This window comes from Malaclemys terrapin, chromosome 3 (genome assembly GCF_027887155.1).
Source record: "Malaclemys terrapin pileata isolate rMalTer1 chromosome 3, rMalTer1.hap1, whole genome shotgun sequence".
NCBI lineage: Eukaryota > Metazoa > Chordata > Testudines > Emydidae > Malaclemys > Malaclemys terrapin.
Window position 1 is genome coordinate 123,828,984 of NC_071507.1, and position 17,757 is coordinate 123,846,740.

The window sequence follows — 17,757 nt, forward strand, 5'->3', positions numbered from 1 at the left end:
TGGGCTATACTGAGGGAGTGGAAGTCACCCAGGGAAAAGGGAGAGATCCTGGGTGAACAAAGATCACTGAGATAAAAATGCACAGTGCGGGGATCCAACAATCAGAAAAGCATCCTCTTGACACACACCTAAATACAACATAGTCACTGTGCCATTGTTATACAGCACAATTCTGTCAGTAGTTCTGAGGCTGTGATCTGATCCATTTTACAGTCTGCTGAAACTGACATAAGCTTAACAAAAGTATTGAAAAAGAATCACCAATGGCACAATTTGTGTCTCAAGAAACTTGTTGACAGTTGTTCAAGATATAGGAGAGATTGTTCACCGTCATCACGCTTACACAGTTTTTCCATTCTTCCTAAAACTGTGACCACATTTACTGCTGTAGCTTAGCAAGTGTGCAGAGTTTTACTTTTTGTAGCAGAAATTTTCCATGACAATAATTTTGTGTTTAATTGGGATACTACTTTGGTGTTTCTGCAACAGTACAGTGGTATTTTTTATTAATTGACACATGCTGTATTTTAGCAGACATCTTTTTCCAAAGTGACTGAAAGTGTCAAACACATTCTCCCCTTTTAACGAACCTGACAAATTGAGACTGACTAAATATAATGAAATGTTTATATGAAATAATGCTTTTTGAATCTCTGGAATGGAACGTGTGAATCAAATTTTAGCTCAAGTAAATTAGATTATTCCATTTGTTTTATTTACAGAATATTTGTATTGAAGCAATCAATTGTAGTAAGTAGGTTCATTCCAGAAATTTAAAATGATCTGGTGTCAACAATTGGCACAGATCAATCAACAGTCCCTGCCCCCAGCCCTTACCACCCCTGCTCATTGATGGGATTAAGACACTCTGGCTGTGAGCCCAAATTCAGAAAGACAAAGTGAACAGGAGCTTGTACTTTGTCCTTAAAAATCACCAAATTTAAGTATTGGCAGACTGCATGAGGGAACAAATTCAATAACAAGGGCCCTCCACTGAGAATTCCACCCTAAGACTTACAGCCCACCTGCTAGAATTCAACCCTGGGACTTTACAGCTGAGAGCTTTTTTGGCATCACTTAACTGCCTCAACAGGGTGTAGAGAAAAGTGATATATGACTGCCTAAGATTTCCAAAGGGGTCCGCACTTCCATTCGAAATTTTGTAGGGGTCCACAAATGAAAACAGGTTGAAAACTACTGCCTTAGTGGGCTTTCATACACAGTGAGCAGGAGAGATGAGAGGTATTCACAGTTGCCCAAGAGAGGGCTTTAGTGGAACACTAACTCTGGTGGTGCAAGATTTTTAAAGCCAGAAAACCATTATGATCCCTGAAGTTGACTTCCTGTATAATACAGGCCACCGGACTTCCCTGAAATAATTCTTGCTCCTTCAAGCTCAATAGTTGTGGCTGAACTAGAGCATATCTTTAGGAAAATATTCAATTTCAATTTTAAAATTTCTAGTGATGGCAAATACACCATGATCTTTAGTAAATTGTTCCAACAGTTAATTATCCTTTCTGTTTAAAAATGTGCACCTTTTATTTCAAGTCTGCATTTGTCTAGCTTCAACTTACAATAGCTTAGTCTACTAGATTGATTAACCCCATGTCGTTACTTGTAGCCTGTGATCAAGTCACCCCTTAACAGATTCAGCTCTGTGAGACTTTCATTGGCAATCATGTTTTCCAATCCTTTAGTCACTTTCATGGCTCTTTTCTGAATTCACTCCAATTTATCAACATCCTTCTTGAATTGTTGACACCAGAACTGGACACAGTATTCCAGAAGTCACACCAGTGCCAAATACAAAGGTAATATTCCCCTGTCTATACATCCAGTCATTTATGTTCAGATGATTTATCCACATGATGCCAAAAAGTTACTACTTCCCAGGAAATAATCCCCCATTCTGTAAGTATGGCCTGCATTCTTTGTTCTTAGATGTATGACCTTATATTTGGCCGTATTGAAATGCAAATTCTTGAATTGTTTCTAGCTTACCAGACAATCCAGATTGCTCGGTTAGTTACCTGTCCTCTTCATTATTTATCGCTCCCCAAACTTTGTCTTCCGCAAATTTTATAAGTAACAATTTTATATCTTCTTCTAGGTCATTGATAAAAATGTTAAATAGCATATAGCCAGAACCAGTCACTGCAGGACCCCACCAGAAAGCCACCTGCTTGATAATGATTCCTTGTTTACAGTTACATTGAGGCCTATCAGTTAGCCTATTGTAATCCATTTAATGTGTGCCATGTTGATTTTGTAATTTAATATTTTAATCAAAATGCCGTGCAACACCAGGTCAAATGCCTTCAAGCTTGTAATTTCATTTAAAAAAAAAATCAAGTTAGTTTGACAGGATCTATTTTCCATTTTTCCCCTAAATTATATTGCCCTTCTTTAATTCTTTATTAACTGAGTCCCATATTACCCATTCCATTATTTTGCCGAGGATGGGAGTCAGGCTGACAGCCTATAATTACTTGAGGTATCCCACTGATCCTTTTTTAAAATGGCACATTAGCTTTCTTCCAATCCTCTGGAACTTCTCCAGTGTTCCAACACTTACTGAAAATTAACATTTACAATCCAGAGAGCTCTTCAGCCAACTCTCCTATAACTCTTCAATGCAAAGTATCCCGATCTGCTGATTTTAAAATGTCTAATTTGAGTAGCTGCTGTTTCCGTTCCAATGGTAACTCAGAGTGATATTAAATACATCATTTGGATTTTTTCCAAGTGCAAAAGATCATTTGCTTCCAACTTGCCTCTGCCATTTTTGACAGTGCGCCACTTTCCCTCCCCTTTTGCCTACTTTCTCTTTTCAAAATATATTATAATCAGTGAATCTTCCCACCAGGTTTCAGTAACCAATTAGGCTGGATTTATGCTCATAAATGAGCTATTACAATTTCTCTTGTTTGTTACCCAGGTTCCTAGCATTAGTATATAGGCAATTAAAGAATTTCTTCTTGTTACATCCTTTGGTGCCTTTATTCATTTTGTGCTTGACATCTTGATTTTGTGCTAAATAAACACTCATTTGTTCTCTTTTTTTCACCCTCCCCTTTTGTTTTTTACTTTAATGCCCTCCTGACTAATCTAGTATCTGTCCCCTAGAAGATTGGTTCCCATTCTGGTGAGTCGGAGACCTTCCAAACTGTACAGACCTCTCTCCTCATAGAAGGTGGAACAGTATTCCAGTGAACCAAAACCCTCTCCCTCCACCACTTACCGAGCCAGCAGTTCACTTCCAGAATGTTCTGTTGTCCATTGCAGAGCAGAAAGGATCTTTGAGAAGATCACTTGGACATTTTTCTCCTTCAGGAGCCTTCCAAGTTGCCTGAACTAGCCTATAATCCTGTGAAGCAGTCATTAGTACTGATGTACATCATCACCAGTGAAGCCTTGTTTGCCAGCTTCAGAAGCCTATCCAGTCTTGCAGCTGGATCTTGTGTCTTGGCTCTGGGAGGACAGCACACCATCCTATTGTCCACTTGTCCCTTGCAGAATGTTTTTTTACAATCTTATTAGCGTATAATCCCCAACAAGGATCGTCTTTGGACAGTTGAAGAGCTCTTTGTGGCCAATCTTGATAATCTCGCAGGTTGGGCTGAGCAGCCATCCTCCATTCCATTCAGTTATCTGGATCTTCAGAGATATTTTCATCAGTTTGACAGTGGTGTAACCTTGTGGGTGCAGACATCTAAAGTGCAGTTTCTAGGCACTTATATCAAACCTATGTCAGGGAGGAGACCCAATATACTGTCTTAAAATGACTCCAGATCACATTGCCTCAGGTGTTTGTGTTGTTGTTTAACTGCCATCCCTGCAAATGTGACAGACACTATCTTGGCTGACACATCAGGGATTGAAGTGGGGACTGCCAGAGCTAAAAGCCTAAATCTTTACAATTTAAAGAGCCAGGCTCTGTAGTTAGGGGCTGTAACACTCACATCCTCTAATTAGCACAATGTGGAACACACAGCTCCCACTGATCCATGAAATACACAAACTCATTTTGGGCTCCTGAAACTAACTAACCCCATGAACCTCTCCCACATTTGCCCAAAGGCTCGCACACAGGGCTTTAAAACAATTTACCAAATACCTAATAAACTGAGGACTAAATTGGAGGGAGGAGCAATTTATGGGTGAAAAGACAAAATTTCCTTCTAACCATCTGGAAAAGGAAGGTGCTGGGCTTCCGGTCAGGCTGCTGTCCATAGATCTTGCTTGTGGGGATAGCAGGGCATCCATTTTTCACACCCTCTAGCTAGTACTTGATCAATTTGATGGCCCATCTCCTCTGTCTATGCTCCTCAACCCAGAGCCAACCAGCTGCTGCGAGGTGACTGATGGGGTCTTTTTCCTGCTTCTTATTGGTGGGTCATCCTCCTCCCTCATGGAACTCTCCACTCCCGCAGAAACACAAGCACCTAAACAACAGGGAAGATTGTGAGATTAAGAGCCAGAAATGAGAATGTGGGAGTCCTGCAGTCATGTGGGGTGGGGATGCTGACTGGATAATAAACTGAGGAGGGGGATACATTTGCCTCCCCCACCACTGTGAGATACTAGGGTTCAGTCCAGACTGAATAGCTGTGTCACCCCTGTGGGGGTGCCCTTTACAATGCTTTGCTGCTGTAGCCTCCAACCTGGACTGCTCAGAAACAGCCTCCAGCATGTAAGTCACTCCCAGCTATGTCTGTGTGTGCTGCAGCCAGCCAGCCACACCGTGGCTCTTACCAGCCTTAAAATTTACCACAGGGTGACCCCAACACAATCCCAGTCCCAGATTTTCCCCAGAAATGTATGTCCTGAACAGTACAAATATATTAAGTCGGTTATTCCTTAAAGGGAATAATATGCACACAACTTGGTACCCCAAATGGAGTTACCCAGACACTTCGACTTAAACACACTGGATTAGATAAAACAATAAAACAAGTTTATTAACTACTAAGAGAGATTTTTTTTTAAGTGAGTACAAGGAATGAGACACAAAAGCCAGAAATGGTTACAAGAAAAATAAAGATAAAATGCTTACAGGTGCCTAATTTAGCAAACTATATTAGATTCAAAACAAAGTTTTCTTACCACATGCTGCAGCAGGTTACTGACCAAACTCTCAGGTCAGGACCCCTCCTCGAGAGTTTCTTCAGGTACAGTCAATGGGATGGGCAGGGAGAGATGTCTTGGGGTTTCTGCCCCTTCCTTTTTGTAGTCCTGTCCTCCCCCTTTGAGAAGCATTTCCAGCTGGGAGCAAGGTGACGAGCAGGCTGCGTAGAAGGTAACTCTATCCTTTTTCTTTGCTAAAATGTAGACTTTTTCTTTTAACCCCTGGCCCCTTTTCCTGCCCCAAAATGACCACTTAGCAGGTAATGGTCCATCAGCCTTAGTTACACCTGGCTGAGCTTACCCTTTGTCTCTGAGGAACCGTTTGGTCACTTCACACTTATCTGGAAAACATACTTTTAGTCATGTTCTCAGCTTATGTTTATAACTTGACATATAACGCTGCCACATGCATTTTGCCATGATGATGATAATCAGAAAATTGAGTTTTTTAAATTATACCTCACAAGGCCTACCTTGTACAAACATTATTACCATAGTGCGTAGGATGTGAACATGGGGTCTGTTCTGTCACCACCAGCACTTGTGCCTATGTGAGCCTTCCCCTGTTGCTGCTCATGCTTTCAGAAGTTTCAGGGGAGTTAAATTGATCTGATTTCTTGTCAGTTCCGATGCTGCCCCTCAGGTTCCTAGTAGCAACAGTGAAAACTAAATAAGCATGGTCAGCTTTCATGCTGCAGCATCCTGTGCAGATTTAGGCTGGTATTGCTCAGATAATGGGGGTCACAACACAGGAAACCAAGCGTCAAAATCCCTGGGTCACTAGAGCTCAGTAGAAACCTGGAAGGGGAAGCAGTTTATTTCCTCCTGCTGCTGTGGCTGCTGCCTCCATCCCTGCTGTGCCCCTCCTGCCTATCACCCAATCCCAGAACAGCTTCTTTCTCAACTCTAGTGCAGGGGAATCGGTGCTTCAAGGAGTTGTGGGTCAGGCTTAGTGGCACTTGCCAGCCTTTGGAGCTGAGCACTGTGCAGGAGAGAAGTAAAGGAGAAGCAGCCCCATCCACTGGCTCCCACACCTAGTAGCACACACCCTCCCCCTGCACAAAATGGCTGAAAATGTTCAGGTGAAATACATCATTTTTTGCAGCTGCAAAAATTGTGGGATGTGATGGTTTGTGGGATGACTTCTTGGCCATTTTGCAGGTCACACACCAAAAGAGGATTGAGAACCACTAGTCTAACTGAGACAGGACTGGAAGCACAAGCAGATCGTGTACACTAGCACTCCCACTGTTGCAGTCCTCCTAGTGGAACTGTGCAGGTAATAGTGGGCTGGAGGCAGATCTCAAGAAAACATTCAGTGTAGACTAAGATTCTAGAGAGCAGGGGCGGCTCCAGGCACCAGCGCACCAAGCGCATGCCTGGGGCGGCAAGCTGCGGGGGGCAGCCTGCCGGTCGCTGTGGGGGCAGCAGTCAGGGAGCCTTCGGCGGCATGCCTGCGGGAGGTCTGCCAGTCCCGTGGCTTCAGCGGAAATTTGGCGGCGGGTACGCCAAAGCCGTGGGACCGGCGGACCTCCCGCAGGCGCACCGCCGAAAGCCGCCTGACTGCCATGCTTGGGACGGCAAAATACATAGAGCCACCCCTGCTAGAGAGACAAGGTGGATCAGATAATATCTTTTATTTGATCAACTTCTGTTGGTGGGAGAGAGAAGCTTTCAAGCCACACGGAGCTCTGTATGGCTCAAAAGCTTGTCTCTCACCAACAGAAGTTGGTCCCAATCCTATAAAAGATACTACCCTCACCTGACTTGTCTCTCATTTCCTGGACGCGGCATGGCTACAACTACACTGCATAAGATACAATCTGTCATTTCCACATTCAACCACCGATCACGCTTTGAATCGACGGGCAGTAGTCTTTCACTGTAAGCCTTAAACTCTTCTTTTTTCACTGTTTTTCCAGTTCTGAAAATGTCAATTAAAATGGCTTGAACTATGTGTCTCATCTCCATGAACCATGCATATCCATTTTAAGCCAGTGATCAAGGAAACAGGGTGTAACTCATGTTACCTGAAAACTTTTGCAAATTAAATGTTTTACAATAGTTTGGTGGTATGGTTAAAACACCAGGCCAGGCTCAAATCTTTAAATGTAATTGTTACAATAAAGACCCAAAAACTGTTTCTGGAGACTTGAAACCACAAGAGTAGTAGCTGAGTTTTAAATATAATTATTGCTAGAGAAGTACTAAACTGTTTCTGCATTTCAGTGTAGACAGAGTCATTGTTCCAGTGTGTTACTGGTATGTACTGTAAACTTTTCTTTCAGATACAGACCTTGCTATGGTTAATGCAGGTCTTTATCACCTTGAGGTCATAAAGGTGATAAAGGGCTGCACCTTTAATCAATCTTGAAATTGTAGTTAATGCAGAATGCAACTGGGCATAGACAGCACATCATTCCTGTGGTCTTCACTGTCTACTATGTTCTTCGGCTGCTTCATGATTGGGTGGGTAGGAGAAAGAGAGAGTATTTATAATTAAAAAGCTTAAAAGCTCTGTACTGATGTTTTTTCCCCAAAGGATGTCATATCTGGTCTTCACATGGGATTTTCTAGGGCTTACCCTTGAAGGACCTAAATACATAGACTGAGCTCTCGATCTCAAGGTGAAAGGGGATAGGTGCTGAATCCCTAACAAGAGTTTTTATGCTAACTGTTCAGGCATTTGAGCCAAATAGGTGTGAACAAAAACAATAAAAGTTTTAAATTATCTGAATATAAATCACCTCTCTGTCAGGTGTCAGCTTGCATGGTTTCCTTGATGTCATATCCTATTGATGCTTCAATCAAAGAGCCTTCCATGAGAAACAGGATAGGGAACACCTGAATTTCTCATGTAAAAAAGGCAATCAGAAAAAAACATTCTGCGGGGAAGAAAATCTTTCTGTCTGCCTCTTGTACATCATAAAGAAGCAAACTAGTTCACATGAATTGAATTAAACTCTTATTAATCCTGAAGTTTCTAAAAAATAAGAACAGAGAAAAATTCAGAACAGGGTGAATCTGCAAAGAAAAAAAATCAAAGGGGCAAATACCTCCAATCATCTTTCTATTTCCTGATGGGGGGGAGAATAATCAGTAGGAACCCCAATTTCACTTATTTCTGAGATTAAATGATTCTGCCCTTTTTAATGGTTGTTCTTTTGAAGGTCAACTATGCATGTTGAGTGGGAAAGAGGAGTATTTTTAAAATGTACATTAAAAGTTAGGCCTGGCCTACACTAAAAAGGTAGGTCAATCCAGTTACCTCCCACAGAGGTGTGAAAAATCCACACCCCTGAGCGACGTAATTAAACCAACCTAACCCCAGCATAGACAGAGCTAGGTTGATGGAAGAATTCTTCCCTCAGCCTAGCTACCACCTTTCAGGGAGGTGGATTATCTATGTTGATGGGAAAATCCTCTCATCGGCATAGGTAGAGTCTATGCCAAAGTGTTACAGCAGTGCTGCTGTAGCATTTCAAGTGTAGACAAGCCCTTAGAATCAGTGGCTCAAAATGTTCCTGTACACTGTCCACCCACCTTATTAAGCCCAGCGTACTGAGTGGCACAGACAGCTGGGTATAGTTAGAATGTAACTTGGATATTTTTGTTACATGTGTCTTCACACTCTAAACCAACATTTCACCCAGAGTTCTATTCATTATTTAAATTAAAATGTCATACAATAAGCAGTGTGTTTACTTTGCTTAGTTATTGGTGTTAACCCTTAAATAAGGCTTTAAAACTCATTAGAATAAAGGCAAGAAATTCTCATCTCTAGACTAAGTCTGCCTCGTACTGAAGTAGTGCACTCATTTAAAGACTGAAGGCATTCTTTGCCAGGGTAGCTATACGTAAATCCTCTTTTCTTTAAGAAAAAAATTACAGTTTATAAGCTTGGATTCTGAACAATGCAGCAGAACATGTCTAACTTACAGACCTTCTGAGCTGTGGATTTCAATGGTGCTTGCTTTTAATAAATCAAGTAAAACTACAACTACCCAGAACAATCTACAAGGTTTGACTCCAGTTACTGTTCCTTTAAGACTCTGCAGTTTTGACTGAAACTGGCATGCTATAGAGAATGAAAAAGAATTCACTGTTTCTAAAAAAGATGAGACCATAACATTCACAAACTCATCTGGCAAGGAAACGCTATAGAAACTAGAAAAAGTGGCAAAGTGGTCTTTTGTTGGAGTTTTGGAGGGTGAGCCTCCTCTTCTTTCATTTGTTGCATTGGGGAGTTTTTGATTACGCCTGCTCAAACAGATGCTTTGTGCTAATGTGTTTTCTTGTGGATTTGCCAGGTGACCTCCAACCCTTCGGCAACAGGCCAGTTCCACCACAACAACTGTTCCTTAAATAAGCACAGCAAGTGAAGTCAGTTTTTGCCACTACTGTCAAGATGGAACACTGACTTTCCTGTTCCTCTCTTGCTGATGGTGAATATAGCCTTCGAGTCTTACTTTAAAACAATACAGGAATCTGAGAGGTGCTCCACTGAATACAGCATTAGGAAGATACATATATTTCTCAGACCATCATCTAAATCATTCCTCCTTTGATTCGGTTGCCACCAATCTGTATTCATGGACATCTCTGCTATTGATCACTCTGGCAGAGAGGGCCAGTCAGGTAGCATTTTGTCCCATGACCTATCTCATATACATGCATCCTCTCCAATCTCTGGGCTCCAGTGCTGGCTGACCAGGGACAGAAATACATGGCACAACTAAAGTCAGGCATGAGAGACAGAGGAAATGCCATTAAAGGAAGAAGGTAAGCAGTCAAGCAAGGCCATAGTCCTCTACAGGGCATATGATGCAAACTAAGGGTAGGTCTACACTACCCGGTAGTTCGGCGGCAAGCAAATCGAACTTCTGGGTTCGACTTATCGTGTCTTGTCTGGACGAGATAAGTCGAACCCGGAAGTGCTCGTCGTCGACTGCAATACTCCAGCTCGGCGAGAGGAGTACCGCAAAGTCGAAGGGGGAGCCTGCCTGCCGCGTCTGGACCGAGGTAAGTTCGAACTAAGGTACTTCGAACTTCAGCTACGTTATTCACGTAGCTGAAGTTGCGTATCTTAGTTCGAATTGGGGGGTTAGTGTAGACCAGGCCTTAGTATTATTAGCTTTCTCTTGTATTATGTATATACCAACAGTTTACCATGTTTTCTCTGGGGGATTCAACTTTTGCCACCGTTCAAGTGTCAAAGAATGACAATGGATTTGGCACCCTGAAGCTCAGAAACCAGTTCTGCTGGTTGGGGGTAGTAGGAGCTTCTCATTCTCCTAAAATGTTCCTTGGCTTCATTTTAGAAAATTCCTTCATATTAAACTTTCAGGAGTTCCTTATAGACAACTGAGAATAATAGGAGCACTCAGCTCATCAAATGACCTTTGCTTTGGGCCAGCATACTACAGCTGTAGGAATTCATTTAGGACACATCTTCCAGCAGTACCTCCAATAGATGTGAATTGTCACTTGTTATCAGCTTATTCATGCTACTGAGACTCATAGTTGCTTCGAGCAAGTAGGTAATTATAAAATGCTGAAACTTTGTGCTCATACAACTCAGTAAATCCTGGGGATGGAGCTTTAAAGGACAGCTCTTTTAAAAATCAAATTCATGCAGCTAGATCTTTTATTGTTCCTGTTTCTCTCATGAATCTGTTGTTTAAACACCTTCACTGATTTTTCATTGTTACACAGTAAGGTTTTGACCATGGCATGTATGGCCTTTTGCTCAGAAATATCAATATATCTGTTTAATTTTCTATGTATCCTTTAAAAATCTCATTATCAAGTCACAGACACTTTAAAAAGTCACAGAAGATTGGGCGCTTGCCAATGATCCTGTCAGGTATAAAAATAAATGGATAATAAAACGCCTTCTAAAAGATTGAGAAACAGTAGATGGTGTTCAAAAGTGTTAAATTTTAATATTTGCAGGGCATCTTCATGATGTATTCTCTAATTCCTGCAAACTGTAGAATCACTGATAGAACCAAAATGAAGGTGGTCTTCAGTAAACTTTGGAGAATTTAAAAAAAAAAAAAAAAAAAAGTAGTGAGAGTTGACCCATTATGTTGCATATATTATGCTGGTTTAGAACTTAAAAAAAAAAAGTTACTACTGTGAATACCAGAGTAAATGTAAGAAAACTGAATGAGTGGATCAAGCTAAGGATACTACCAATCTACTAAAATTCTTTGAGGGGATCAGTAAGCATGTGGACGAGGGGGATCCAGTGGACATAGTGTTTTTAGATTTTCAGAAAGCCTTTGACAAGGTCCCTCACCAAAGGCTCTTAAGCAAAGGAAGCTGTCATGGGATAAGAGGGAAGGTTCTCTCATGGATTGGTAACTGGTCAAAAGATAATAAACAAAGGGTTGGAATAAATGGTCAGTTTTCAGAATGGAGAGAGGTAAATAGTGGTGTCCCCCAGGGGTCTGTACTGGGCCCATTCTATTCAACATATTCATAAAGGATCTGGAAAAAGGGGTAAACAGTGAGGTGGCAAAATTTGCAGATGATACAAAACTTCTCACGATATTTAAGTTCCAGGCAGACTGTGAAGAGCTACAAAAGGATCTCTCAAAACTGGGTGACTGGGCAACAAAATGGCAGATGAAATTCAGTATTGATAAATGCAAAGTAATGCACATGGAAAAACATAATCCCAACTATACATATAAAATGATGGGGTCTAAATTAGCTGCTACCACTCAAGAAAGAGATCTTGGAATCATTGTGGGTAGTTCTCTGAAAACATCCACTCAATGTGCAGCAATGGTCAAAAAAGCGAATGTTGGGAATCATTAAGAAAGGGTTAGATAATAAGACAGAAAATATCATATTGCCTCTATATAAATCCATGGTACATCTACATCTTGAATACCGCGTGCAGATGTGGTCACCCCATCTCAAAATAGATATATTGGACTTGGAAAAGGTTCAGAAAAGGGCAACAACAATGATTAGGGGTATGGAACGGCTGCTGTATAAAGAGAGATTAATAAGACTGGGACTTTTCAGCTTGGATAAGTCACCTAAGGGGGAATCTGATCGAGGTCTATAAAATCATGACTGGTGTGGAGAAAGTAGATAAGGAAGTGTTATTTACTTCTTCTCATAACACAAGAATTAGGGGTCACCAAATGAAATTAATAGGCAGCAGGTTTAAAACAAACAAAAAGTATTTTTTTTCACACAATGCATTGTCAACCTGTGGAACTCCTTGCCAGGGATGTTGTGAAGGCCAACGCTATAACACAGTTCAAAAAAGAACTAGATAAGTTCCTGGAGATAAGGTCCATCAATGGCTTTTAGCTAGGATGGGCAGGGATTGTGGCCATAATCTCTGTTTGCCAGAAGCTGGGAATGGGCGACAGAGGATGGATCACTTGATGATTACTTGTTCTGTTCATTGTCTCTGGGGCACCTGGCATTGGCCACTGTCAGAAGACAGGATATTGGGCTAGATGGACCTTTGGTCTGACCCAGTATAGCCGTTCTTATGTACTACAAGTATTAGCCACTTTTGAAGATTCAGGCCAACTTTGAACACCTTGTGTTTGGTGTCCAACTTGAATCAACTGTTTAAAGATTGTCAGAGTTGATGCTCAGGACTTTCTGAAAGTCACGTCAAGCTGGATTCCCGAAAATTGAGGCACACAATCATTTATTGCTCTTAAAAATTGAGGCCATTACTTTTAGTCTGCAATGGGCCCGAAAGATGAATTAAGGCAGAATGAATTAAATGAAGTGCAAATGTCAATGTTTGTTTATCCCCTTGAACCAGATTGCATGTGGTATGCCACACACAAAAAGATTGAGGTTACTTTTTAAAAATTACTTAATTCTTCTTGACAAAAATCCTACTTTGTCAGTAAACCAGGAAGGACAATAACCCAGAATGTGACCTTCTGTATATGAGAAGTCTACTATAACTCATTCAATTTGCTATCTTTGATGTCACAGAATGATGCATTCTGGGATACTTTCAGCAAAACTGCAAATATCAAGAGGATATCCTCGAGGGAAAATTTTTAAACTTCTGTGTTTGTATGCTGCCTTTGGCTGGGTTAATGAGGACATTTATATAAACTGAGTAAAAGTCCAGATTTTCATTTTTCCTATGTAGTTGGCCTTCACTAGAACCCGAGAGCCCTTTCTCCAGTTTCCCTGTTCATAATTTCCAATCAGCCTCTAAAAGTTAATTAAAATAAGCAGTTATGTTAATCATTTACTCCCTCCTGCCTTTTCACCTTCTCCATTGAAAGAAATTCTCCAAGGAATTTATTTTGTGGTCAACTCTAGTTGCCAAAATAAAAAACCAAACAGGAGAGAGGAAGAATGTGTCCCTGCTGCATCTCAGTGTCTTTGTCCCAGTGAATAGCTTCAGTTTTGAGCTGTAGGGGTCTGTCACCATGGCAATAGATTTGAGTGTAAGGGGCATGCAGGGTGACCAGATGTCCCAATTTTATAGGGACAGTCCCAATTTTTGGGTCTTTTCTTATATAGGCTCCTATTACCCCCCACACCGCCGTCCCGATTTGTCACACTTGCTGTCTGGTCACCCTAGGGGCATGGCATCAATAGACCTATGAGCTGCTCCTTATCTTCCTTCATCTAGTACTTCCTCAGTTCTAATGAAAGCTGCATTTGCAACTAGAACATTATTTTAAGAGTAGCAGATTGTGGTATAGTCTCCAGAATTTAGAATTGCCGTAGAGGGCTGTAAGACTCTTCATAAAGATCTTAATAGCCTGAAGAAATACATTCATGGTAAATGTCCACTCCAGACTTGGTCCCAGCCACTTCTTCCTGATGATTTGTAGGTACGGGAACTAGAGCAGGCTATGGTTTGTCAGCTTTGGTGTAGTTTGAGAAGCAAGAAGTATTAAACTTCTTCTTTAAGACCCCTTTGTGCCTTAGTGAAAGATATTACAGAAATTTCTCTGGTGCTCCCTTTCCTTTGGACTTCAGAAACTAAAGGAAAAGCTCCACTGAATAGGGAACAATGAAACCATTGCAGTATTGAACTGTATGATCACATCCTAAAGCCCCATCCCTTCCTGGTATGGAGTTGGCTAATAGCTGTCCCTTGAAGAAATGGGGTTTCTGCCTCTACTGTGGAACCTAACATGTACAGCTCAGTCTGTGTTCCTAATGAATCAAATTCAGTTAGGGTATAGTAATAACTGCTACCACCACTAAAATAGTGGAAGTTTTCCACAATGAGGCCCCAGAACATAAGCACTGAGGCAAGTCATTTCCATAGTGGAATGCATGTGCTTCACTTTTGGTATATACTTCAGTTTCAGTGACTTCATTGAGACTTAAATACGTGCGTAAGTGATGTCCTGAATAGGGATGTTTTCCTAAATCGGATGCACTGTGTGATAAGCAACACTTCAACCTCATGCCTCAACCTCATGTGGTCAGAATACTTCTGGTATAAACAAATATCCCATAGTGTGTTACTTACATATGAAACATATTTAGTCTTGGCAGAATTCAATTATCATTATTATTTTATTATTTATTATTATTTTTTAAATTGATATCAGTTTATTTTAAGCATGTTTTCAATTTTTATTCATTTTTCCTGCAACTGTGAAAATTTAAAAATCTAGATGAGATAATTATTTAATGACAGTAGACACTGAGATTCAAAAAATTAAAGCTTTATAACTGTTAAAACGCACGTCATCATATGTCAAAATTTTATCCTCAGTCAAACTCTAATAAGTTCTCAAGCAGCATTTTTCTTTGCCTATCTGTAAATTTCAACAATTATTGATTGGAAATATTTTTAGTCAGTTTGTATGGGTACAGTGAAATCAGTGTTTATCAACATTTACCGAAAAATCGAATGCTTTCAAGCCTAAATATATTCCTTAGTTTAATGTACATGAAGCAGGGGCTGCTGTGCAGACATTAACTGAGATATGTAATTGTGTATAACGCTGACCTGCTTCTTGACTCTTCTGGTCAAAACTTTGTAGCATGGCAAGGAGACAGCTTAAGTCTGATTCAGCTCATTTGGCTGCTCTTCTCTTCTAACAGGAAACAATTAGTATGGCTGCAGAGAGTGGGAGGAAAGCAAGCACAAGAACTTACACAAGTATTTTTGTTATCATTAACGTTTTCAATGTTTCTAACCCATTTGTTAAACTATTTTTCTTTTTCAATAAAAATGAAATAGTTCTAGCAAAGTGTGTGATTAATCCTCCCCTCCTCCCCCGAAAATGCTTTGCTTGCTAAAGTTCTAAAATTATAATGCATCTTAATTATTACATCTCTACCACATTCCATAAAAATAATCTGAGGGAAGTAAGGGGAAGAGCTCAATATTGAAACAAAACCCCACGTAGTAAAACCAGAATTTGTGAATAGATAATTTTATTTTTAATATCAGAGGGGTAGCCGTGTTAGTCTGAATCTGTAAAAAGCAACAGAGGGTCCTGTGGCACCTTTAAGACTAACAGAAGTATTACTAACTTCTGTTAGTCTTAAAGGTGCCACAGGACCCTCTGTTGCTTTTTATTTTTAATGTTGCCCTAGTGGTAGGTGGCTTTTGTTGTTCTTTAGTCTTGGCTTCTCTCTAGAATAGTTTTCAGAATCAATAATCTTCAAGAAAAAGTGTGGTAATGTTATTTTAGTAGATAAAAGAAGATTGAGACTAATTAGATATTAATCAAAAGTAATGAAGTTTAACGTGCTACAATAGTGTAAATAATAATGACAGAATTCATTTTGTATTTTTTATTCAACAAGAATGTTTCTGCCACTTGAAAAAAAACAATTTATTTGGCTAGGCTAACACTAAGTATCCTGCAATGGAGTTACTAGATAGTTAATGTGGACAAGAAAGAGGCAAGTCCAACAGTAGATATTTTCAATTGTCACTAAAATGTCTCATAAAACATATCAACTTTTTATATTGCTCATGAAATTGTATATTTCGAAACAAACCAGAAACATATGCAGCTTGTTTGCATTTGAAAAGTTCACCATTATTAAGCCATTTATTTGCTTTTGTAACAACACCAATGACAAATTATGAAATCGCCACATGACCCAGTAAATTATATGTGCGAGAGATACTGCATTTCCTAATGGAAACTTGTTCATTTACCAAAATTACACAGCGTGTTGGATGAACAATGTGGTATGTTGATCTCTTGAGAATTTGGTGTCAATACATTCCAGATTTCGTTTGGTCATCTCAGGTCTGTCGTTAGTGAACATGTTTCCAACCTTACAAAACTGAAAATCCTGACATTTGGTGGGTCTGTTCTGTGGTAACGAAGGAAATTAGTTCTTGCAGTCCAGTCATTGATATAACTAGAGTAGTGATGTTGAATGGAGATATTTGTTATTTGTGAAAACCCAGGAGTAATCTTGAATCATTTCCAGTAATGTGTTTGTGCATTCTCCCAGATGTAACTATGCATGATATAATTTGTTGCCTAGTTTGTTTCTTTGAGCCAGGAATGGACAACTTTTCAAAGTCTTGGCTTGAAAAGATGCATGTATGTTACACCCTCTGTCACGCTTTACAAGGTACTACAATCAGGCAGTCTTTATACTTGAGCTGTCTAGACATTGTAACTGAGCTGAAAAGGACAAATGAAAGAAAAAGCCCTCTCCATCAGACCTTTTTTCATTCTGCACCCAATTCTGACTCACAAGCTGCACACTAACAAGAAAAGATAATGGGGTAAATAGGCTAAAAAGCCACTGGAGTGGGACAGGAGAAAGAACTCTCAGTTCAGTGGTCCTCTGTTAATATTTGTTTATGATTAACATGCAAAAATATTTGTCTTGAAGATCTGTACATGTATTCATTGGTGGTATGATTTTCTAATTTATTCACTCTTTCAGAATTATTCACATGAATAATTTTACTTTTAAGGCATTTGTAATTTTAACTTCCTCTCTTTGACTAACTGAACATGCCAATCAAATAGGTAGGGCCAGATCATCAGCTGCTATAAATCAATGCACAAACTCACAAACTTCAATAGAGCCATTTCAATTTATACCAGCTTAAGATCTGTGTGTATTTAGTAGAGCTGGTAGAAAAACAGTCATTATCTTCATAGATTTTTTTTTTTTTTATTTGCTGGGAGAAAGTACTTTTTTTTTTTCCAGTTAAAAACTTTTTTTTTTACGTTTTTTCGGTTAACCCTTTCTCTTTTTTCTTTCTCCTCTGCCTTCCTACCTTTCTTCATGCCAAAGTGGGAAAAGGAAAACAGGGGAGAGAAAGGAAGGAGGACAACAACCTTTTTGTCAAAGGGGAAATTTTTAAAAAATGTCACTAAAAAATGTCACTTATTATAAAGTAGTAAACTCTGCATGACCACAGATGTTTTCAAATGAAAAATGTTGTTCTGCTGAAACTTTTACCTCTTGAGAGATTCTCCAGTTTCTTAATACCTCACACTGTTCAAAGTTGCAGTAATGGCAGCATGTTTATAGAGTGTCCACAAGAGCATCTTTTCAATAAAACCTACTTTATTATCATTTAATGAAAATTGTGGAGAAAATTTCCAAACAATTAAGAAAATGTAATTTCCCACTGAAATGTCAAGCTTTTAATGAGATTTATAT

General features: G+C 39.8%; 1 protein-coding gene across 4 annotated transcripts in view; it reads left to right on the forward strand.

Moving 5' to 3' along the window:
* FYN (FYN proto-oncogene, Src family tyrosine kinase) overlaps positions 1-17,757 on the forward strand; it is a 188,852-nt gene that overhangs the window by 120,338 nt on the left and 50,757 nt on the right. The window lies entirely within an intron of this gene.